Source organism: Elephas maximus, chromosome 18 (genome assembly GCF_024166365.1).
Source record: "Elephas maximus indicus isolate mEleMax1 chromosome 18, mEleMax1 primary haplotype, whole genome shotgun sequence".
NCBI classification, from domain to species: domain Eukaryota; kingdom Metazoa; phylum Chordata; class Mammalia; order Proboscidea; family Elephantidae; genus Elephas; species Elephas maximus.
The window spans coordinates 23,952,910-23,962,505 of NC_064836.1; the positions used below are offsets into that span (position 1 = coordinate 23,952,910).

At 41.0% G+C, this 9,596-nt stretch overlaps 1 pseudogene; it reads right to left on the reverse strand.

Annotated features, from left to right (window-relative positions):
• Nucleotides 1–3,684: 3,684 nt before the first annotated feature.
• LOC126061733 (CCR4-NOT transcription complex subunit 11-like) lies at nt 3,685–8,792 on the reverse strand (annotated as a pseudogene).
• Nucleotides 8,793–9,596: the final 804 nt, after the last annotated feature.

Genomic DNA, 9,596 nt, shown 5'->3' on the forward strand with positions numbered 1-9,596 from the left:
GAATCACATTTGCCTAGTTATTGTTATTTTGCTTTTTAAACACTGCATCATGCTTAATAACTATAAGGGTGAATACAAATCAAAAAGAAGGGGGGGGGGGGAAGCACACTTATTTCTGCCCACCCCTGTGCAAAAAAGAAGAGTACCAGTCTCTCTTTTTTCTTTTTTACATTTCTTCAGAATGCTTGCAATACAATTTGGAACTGGTGGCAGACTGGTTAACAGCTTGGCTGATAACCAAAAGGTCAGCAGTTCAAATCTACCAGTTGCTCTTTGGAAACCCTATGAGGTAGTTCTACAAACCAGTTTCTGCAGTAATCAGCACTCAAATGGTCAGGACTTGGTCAATAACTGCCAGCTTCCCCAATTTTTTGCCTTCACTCACAACTCAGAATCAGAGAAACATACTCCCCAAACCAATTATATAGGTTGCCCTGCTTCTCCTTAAGACTTCCTCCAGTTTTCCATGCGAACAACCTCCAATAAGACCACACCCTAAGCAGCCTTCTTTTTTTTTTCCACAATTAAACTTTCTCTCTCCACTGCCTGCCTCTGAGTCTCTGTAAAATACAAGTGATGGTGGCTGACTCCTTTGTCATAGCCAGCTCTGAATAAAGCGCTTTTGCTTGTTCTTGAGTGGCCTTTATTTCCACAAATGAAAACACTATAGAAAACTGAAATACCTTGGTGAATTCAGTCAATTACAATGCCACTGTATTTCTCAGATTTGGTAACATTTCCTCTATTGCTAGCAAATGAAATGTCAGCTCTGAATCATTTAATCTTTTCTGTCTGTTTCAGCTACAAAGTGATCTTTACCTACATCAATACCATTTTTCAAAAGCGAACAATTGCTATGCCAATTGCAGGTGAAACATTTACCTCCCCTGCATGCTTCAAAGAAGAAATTCAGAATGTCCATAATCTTTAAACTGGACATTGAGGCTAACCTGGGTAAAGAAGCCAAATCCCAGCTCTACCGCTTCCCAGCATGTGGTCTTAGCTGTTTACACTCTGCTGTTAGCTGCAGGGTGTTCATCTATAAATCTGGTTTAGTAAAGCCTAACTCTAAGGCTGGAGTAATAATTAAGTGAGATAATACATGAAAACACTCAGCCCATCACCCACCTCCAGGTAAGCATACTGCAAGTGGTGCCTTCCCAGGTTGTACCTATGGTTGCAGTTGATGTTTTGGTTACTGTCTTAGGCTGGGTTCTCTAGAGAATCAAAACCAGTGAGGCTTACAAATATATACAGAGACGGAAATTTACATCAAGGAAACGGCTCACACGTTTGTAGAAGCTGAAACATTCCAAGTCCATGGGTCAGGATAGAGGCTTGGTTCTCCTGATTTATGTAGCCGCAGGGGCTGGAGAACCCAACTTTGGCCGGGCAGAGAGCAGGGCTCTTGTTCACAGGCTGTAAAGATTGATGGATCCCAAGATCAGCAGGGAGGACCAAAGGTAAGCTGCTAGCTCGAGTACAAAGAACTGGAGGTTAGACGAACAGGAGCCAGCTGCAGGATATAAAGCCAGCAAAAGACCAGGAACCTTGCCAGAATGTCCACTTCTATTCAATGCAGGCCACCTGACCAACCTCTTACTCATAGCAGATCCTATTATGGAGGTGATCACATTATATCAAATCTCATCGTGGAAGTGATCATATCACCATAAGACTGCCAAGCTACATCACAACTGCCAAACCACTGAGAATCATGGCCCAGCCAAGTTGATACACAACCTTGACCATCACACTTACTGTTGTTACAGTTAGCAGAGAAGGTATGTGTCAGGGACAACTCATCTGCCACACTCTGAATCCTAGTATTTACAATCCATGGCATGTTCAATACCCAAGACAACCAGGCAAACAGTCAAGAGAAGAACATCACCTCCTAAATGCTCTTTGGTCCCCAAAGAATAATTCACCCTACCACAACTAAAGTCAATATTTATTAAACTGTAGGTGACACATTTTGTAAACCTCGGTATGAATGATATAATAAAAGTTTTCCAAGGAAATCTACCTACAATTGTTCTAGTTGCTTTATATTCAGTTATTTTTTCCTTTCTGAATTAATTTCCTTTGGAATACAAACTCTGGAAAGTATACTTCTGTGAAAGGGCCTAGTTTAATGGAATTAATATAAAAGAATTCAAATTTAAGAAGTAGTTTAAATATGCATAATCTATTTTAATAACAAAGCAATAGTAAAGCATTAAAACACATTCTTTACAAGTTCTAAGGTCTTTATACTGAGCAAAAAAAACAATCGTGACATGGTGTTGTTTGCTGCCATTGAGTTGATTCTGACTCATGGGTACCTCCTGCGTGTAGAGTAGAGCTGCTCTGTAGGGTTTTCAAAGCTGTAGTCTTTTTGGAACAGATTTCCAGGCTTCAATTCCAAAGCTACTCTGGACAGGTTCAAACCCCTAATCTTTTGGGTACCAGTCTAGCACTTAACCATTTCCACTACCCAGGGACCTGTTCCTGACATATAGTTTTACATTTATTGAAATGATTGGCTACATTACTCATACTCATTGCTGTTGAGTCAGTTGCGACTCATGGCTACCCTACAGGACAGAGTAGAACTGCCCTATAGGGTTCCCAAGGCTGCAAATATTTACAGAAGCAGACTGCCACATCTCTCTCTTGTGGAGAGGATGGTGGGTTTGGCTGGTGGATTCCAGCCTCTGACTGTTTGGTTACCAACCAAGCACTTTAACCACTGTACCACAAGTGCTCCTTATATACACATATACACTTTTTTTTCATTAAAAATAAAGAACTTCAGTGTAAGGCACTGTTGTCCAAGAATTAAATGAAGACTAAAAGTTCACACAATACCACCTTGCTCTAATGCTTCTCAAACATGTCCTTTACCCTACCACAGACATGAGGGTAATAATAGCACCCACTCGGCAAACTATTTGAAATAGTATTCCTCTCAAAGCACGAACTGGCGTTTTTCCTCAAAAAAAAAAAAAAAAAATGACTATTTTATATTAACAACAATAATTACAGAAGAAGTGTCTTCAGAGGGGGAAAAAAAACAAACAAATAGAAAACTATAGCAGCTATTTCGGCCTAGAAGAAGTTTCCTAATACTTCCTGTGTTTTTTTCAACAGTCCCAAGGAATACATTTACTCTGTTGTCTTGTAATCCTCATGATAAGAAGGGATAAATTTACAAGTGTGTCCTTGGTTCAGATGGTACTTAATGAGAAGTTAAGTGCTACCTGTACAACTGGGCTGAAGAATCAAATTTCTCTTGGTCCCTTGAGGAATCAAAACAATTGCCTAATGCCACATCAAGGACAGGATCACAAATTTTTAAGAATATCTTAATTTACTCTCATGAAATACATTAGCACTGAAACCTCATGAAAGCTGGATTCAGGAATTATCAGAAGTCTGCAACGTGACTTTTAAACAAAAACAGGCGCTTTGCTCTTTACTGCTCATCTGCTCTTTTGCAGTAATAGTTTTCTGGGATAACCGTTCCTCACACGGATAATTATCAACAAGACACCTAAAAGACACAGTTTTTTCAAGTTTTTACCAAAAATTCATCTCAAGGTAAAAAGTCATCCAGGAAAGTAAAACTTCAAGTTGATAAAGTATTGTTTATATGCACTACACCAAGCAATCCACTCAGGGTTTTAACAGTTTTAAAAATTATACCACGGTATGGATGAACAATGAATGACGTAGTTTCGATGCGGTATTACTATAATTATTAGTCTCAGAAGGGGTTTCCCCAGTATGCAACGTCTTCAACAACCAGAAAAGGCCAGCAGCTTCTCATATCCTATGGGATTCAATACAGAACGCCTGTACTTCTATAAACAAGTCCTGTACATTAATAATTTTGTTACAGATCAAGGACTGGAGGAAGACACAGACGAGGTGTATCAAATGACCCTTAAATTGTTCACAAGTAGAGATGAAATTTGATATATAAAGGTGGATAAATTCAAGAGGTAGATCAACAGCTATAGTAAGCTGATTTACAACTTCCATTGAATGTAAGGACATGTCCATATTGACCAGGCCTGAAACATACTTGGTTATCGGGTTTGACTGTGTGTTAATTTCAGCAACATTTCTATAGTAACTAGAGAGTTGTTTTCCATGAGATCAGGAAGATTGGCTGGAATCAGGCCAATGTGATAAACAAGTCTTGCATTTTTTTCTAAGTCACCAAGGAATGTGCTTGTTGAGCAGATAAGGGGTGTTTGAAGGCTTTGGCCATTATTTGCTTCATCTCTACACCAGTGCTATTCTTAACACACATTGATGTATCCCACTGAATTGCATGGTCAGTCTCTGTTGGATTTAGCCACGTCAACTCATCCTCACAAACGTGGAGTGGAGGTGTTAGACAAACGATGGCCAAAAATGGCTTTCAATAGATGGTTTTGGAACACTGACTAAAGCTTCTGTGTTTTGAGAGACAATCAAGCTGTCAAATCCAGAGTTGGAAGAATCGAGGTCTGGGTCACTGCGAATACTAGGGAAGCTAGCTTTACTCTGGGTTGGAGATCTGAATGACCCTCAGCTAAGGCTACCTGAAGCCCACTTATGTCCACAGACTGGCCCCTGTTTCCAACACCCATGAAAGCAATCTGGAGAGATGTCTTTTAGAAGAGTTCCCTTGGTGGTGCCAGCATCAGCTGGGAAAGAAAAAAACTTTTCTGTTGGAGTTATAGGAGGTAAAAATCCTGAGAGTGGTGGCCAGTCCAGCTGCTGGCCGCCACATGCAGGCTTCACAGGACAGAGTTTAGCAGGTGTTTGGAACTGGCAACAAAGGGGGTGGCAGCGAGCAAACTGAAGTTGTCAAGGATTTCATTTTACTTGGATCCACAATCAATACCCATAGAAGGAGGAGTCAAGAAATCAAAAGACACATTGCACTGGGCAAGTCTGCTGCAAAAGACCTCTTTAAAGTGTTGAAAAGCAAATATGTCACTTTGAGGACTAAGGTGCGCCTGACCCAAGCCATGGTATTTTCAATCCCATCGTATACATATGAAAGTTACACGATGAATAAGGAAGACCAAAGAAGAATTGACACCTGTGAATTGTGGTATTGGTGAAGAATACTGAATACACCATGGACTGCCAATAGAATGAACAAATCTGTCTTGGGAGAAATACAATCAGAATGCTCCCCAGAAGCAAGGATAGCGATATACATACTTCAGATATGTTGTCAGGAGGGATCAGTCCCTGAAGAAGGACATCACGCATGGCAAAGCACAGAGTCAGCAGAAAAGAGGAAGGCCCTCAACGAGGTAAACGGACAGTGCCTGCAGGAATGAGCTCAAGCATAATAATGACTGTAACGATGGCCCAGGCCCGGGCAGTGTTTCATCCTCTCGTGCATAGTGTCACCATGAGTCAGAACTAGCTCGATGGCACCTAACAACAACATGCTGTCCTACACCCACTGCCATCAAGTCAATTCCAACTCAGCAACCCTATAGGACACAATAGACCTGCCCGATAGGCCGTCCAAGGAGTGGCTGGTGGATTTGAACTACCAACATTTTGGTTAGCAGCCAAACACTTAACCACTGAGCCACCAGGGCCCCCAAAACACAGTTGGCAGCAGTGGGATTCGAACCCATGACCCCACAGAGACCAGAGCCATAATCCAGTCCCGTAGACTGCTCAGCCACTATACTGCTCATTATACTTCCCTAGTTAAAAGGTAAGAGGCACTGGTGGTTCAGTGATCTTTCCATGGGGGTGATCCTGCTTTGATTCCCAGCCAACGCACCTTATGGGCAGCCACCACTTATCTGTTAGTGGAGGCTTGCATGTTGCTATGATGCTGAGCAGGCGTCCGCAGAGCTTCCAGAGTAAGATGGACTAGGAGAAAGGACCTGGTTATCTACTTCTGAGAATCAGTTAATGAGAGCCTTGTGAATCAAAACTATCTGGTGTTCTTTTATGCACAGGGTAACCATGGGGTGGGGGGTCACTCCTCAGCAGCTAACAACAATAACAGCTAAGGGGTAGGGTGGTGTCTGGATCAGGCTGCATGCTGGAGTCCTTGACTTCTAATCTTTTAATGGCCAGACTGTCGATCTTGGACATGATTCTTCACCTCTCTAAGTCTTAGTTTCTTCTTGAGTAACATGGGAATTATAATAACCGCTTTCCCTAATTTATAGGTAGTTAGAAGATGTTTCCTGAAATGCCTTGAAAATTCTAAGAAGCTATACAAATGAGAGATAGTATTAAACATCTCACGATAAGGTAATTTAACATAATTTTCTATCTATAAGTTACTTAAATGTATTAATTCCAAACAGTGAATTAAAATATATTTAAATTAGCATATGCCCTGATGGTTCTAGCTCATAGCATACCCTCAACTGGACATTGTTGGAGAATCAGGTATTTATCAAGTGCAATTAACATCTCAACCACCCGTCTGCTGGTTTGTCATACTGTGGTAGTTAGCGTGTTGCTATGTATGAGGTTGGAAGCTATGCCAATCGTATTTCAAATACCAGCAGTATCATACATGGTAGACAAGTTTCAGTGGCACTTCCAGACTAAGACAGACTTAAGAAGAAAGGCCTGGTGATCTATTTCTAAAAATCAGCCCATGAAAACACTATGGATCACAAAAGAATATTGTCCAATACAGTGCTATAAGATGAGCCACCTAGGTTGGAAGGCATTCAGGATGACAATGAACTCGAACACATCAATGATGGTGAAGATGGTGCAGTACTGGGCAATGTTTTATTCTGTTCTATATGGGGTCACCTCAGTCACAGCTGACTCAAGGCACCTAATAACAACAACATTTAACACCTCTCGCATCAAGTTTTCTTTCACTGATGTTAAGGACCATGACCGTGCTTCTCCCTTAACAGTGACTGTCCTTAACAGTATGTATGATGTAGTCAGTGCCTAATCATATATTGAGTTTATATATTGAATTTACTTAGTGGTGGAGGTTTGTATTTCTAGGGCTTCATTTGGTCTCCTATCTGAGCGGCCTTCTTTTATGTCCCATTGTTCCAAATTATAAGAAACGCTGTTACCTACAGCTCCCAACCAGAGAAGGCTGCTGTGCAGGACCTCACAAGGGGCTGTACCCAGAGATACGGTAAAAACAGGCTGGGATTGTAGGAGGTGACTTAAGTGTGGAAAACAGGTGGGTTTAGCTAGGTTATGCAGGCCACCCGGGGACTGGCCCACTTTAATAATTCTGTGGGATCCAGGGACATAGGGGCTGTTCCTAGGTGTTTGGTACTAGACCCAGAATAATTAAGTCAGGTGCATAGTACACAGGAGTGTGAGAATCCAATGAGGGTTGTGGTTGGAGAGTGGACTTAAACAGCTACTAAAGAAGGTGAACTGGCTGGCTTCCAGCCAGGGGCTCTAAACTGAGTCAAGACAATATCTGTTTAAAAACTATACTAAAACTGTGGACCAGGCAATGCTTGCCCCTCCCCTAGCAGAACTACAATACTTTGTAGTTCTTTGGGTAAATAAATAAGTGGTAGGAATAAAAGGGAAATTTCTCAATACAAAAAAGGGCATCTACAAAAATCCCCACAGCTAACATGATACTCAGTGGACAAAGACTGAGAACATTCCCATTAAGTTCAGGAACAAGACAGAGATGCCTACTTTCACCACTCGTATTTAACATCATTTTGGATGTCCTACCAGAGTAATTAGGTGAGACAGAAGAAATCAAACGTACCCAAGTAATGAAGGAAGAAGTAAAACTATCTCTTTTTGCAGATGACAAGTATATACATAGAAAACACCAAAGAATCTACCAAAAAAGCTATTAGTACTAAGAAATGAATTCAGCAAAGCAACAGTGTGCAAGATCAATACACAAAAATAAGCACAGTTTCTGTACATCAGCAATCTGCAAAAAGAAGAAATACTAAAATATTACTCTTTACAATGGCATCTAAAAAATAAAATACCTATGAGTAAATGCAGGTAAAATCCCTATTTACAAAAAAAGTATAAAACATTGCTAAAAGAAATCAAAGAAGACCTGAATAACTGAAGAACATTCCATGTTGGAAGACTTTATACAATTAAGATGTCGATACTACCCAAAGCAATCTATTAATTCCACGCCATCCCCATCAAAATTCCAACAGGATCTTGACAGAAAAGAAAAAGGCAATTCTCCAATTTATATGGAAGGGCAAGGGATCCCAAATACTGAAAGGAACCTTGAAGAAGAATAAAGCAGAAGGGCTCAAACTCTCATACTTCAAAACATACTACAAAGCTACACTAATTTAAACATCCTGGTACTTATATAATAATAGACATATACCAGTGGGATAAAACTGAGACTACAGGAATATATATATATCCATAGATATGTGGTCAACTGATTTTCAACACAAATTCTAAATTCATCCAATTGGGAAAGGAAAAGTCCCTTCAATCAGTAGTGCTGGAAAAATTGGATATCCCCATGCAGAAGAATAAACTAGGAACCAGCCATTACATGATGTGCAAAAACCAATTGAAAATGGGTCAAGGACCTTAATTTGAAAATGAAATTCATAGAAGAAAATATAAGGACTAAGTATTTTTTGGTAGGTATCAGATATAATAATAAAAGGCATGAGCAACAAATGAAAAAAAAGACAAATGGGGCCTCATAAATATTAAATATTTCTGTTCATCAAAAGAATTTATCAAAAAAGTGAAAAGACAGCCTACATAGTGGGAGAAACAATTTGGGAAACTTATATCTGATAAGGAAACCCTGACGGCATAGTGGTTAAGTGCTCCGGCTGGTAAAAAAAGGGTTGGCAGTTCAAATCCACCAGCCACTCCTTGGAAACCCTATGGGGGAGTTCTACGTCGTCCTCTTGGGTCGCTATGAGTCGGCATCAACTTGACGGCACTGAGCTTGGTTTGGTTTTATATCTGATAAAGGACTAATATACAAAATTTATAAAAACTTCTACAGAGGCAGAGCCAAGATGGCGGAATACACAGACACTTCCGGAGAGCCCTCTTTACAACAAAGACCTGAAAAAAAAAGTGAAAGGAGTATTATGACAAGCTAGGAGCCCTGAGCTTCAAAGACGAGCTTAGAAAATGAACTGAGGGGGAGTGGAAGAGACTGTTCAGAAGCTGAGAGGAGTTACCCAGACCTGAATCGCAGGAAGCCTTCAGGCACCATTCCTGGTCTGGCAGCGGCAGGCTGGTACTAGCGTTCGGCCACAGTTTCCTCAGGGAGAAGCAGCCAGCCACACAGTCCACTCACACCTCCAGAACCTGAGAAGAATGGTGCTCTCGGCAAAAGCTAAGTACTTGTGTATATATTGCCATGCCCCCCCCACCCCAAAACTGGCTTCAGCGGCTGAATTCTCTGGGCCTGAGATAGGCCCTGTTGCACCTAGAGCCATCCTCCCAACCTTGGAGAAGGAAAAAATTTGCAATTGGGGGAAAAGATAATTTGCCAGCTCCAGTAAGCGGGGGAGCTCAGGACAGAAGCAGGTCCCATCCAGGCATAAATGGTCCATGGACTTTCAGCATCTTTCCCTTCTGCATGGACCTCTGTGGGCCTATTT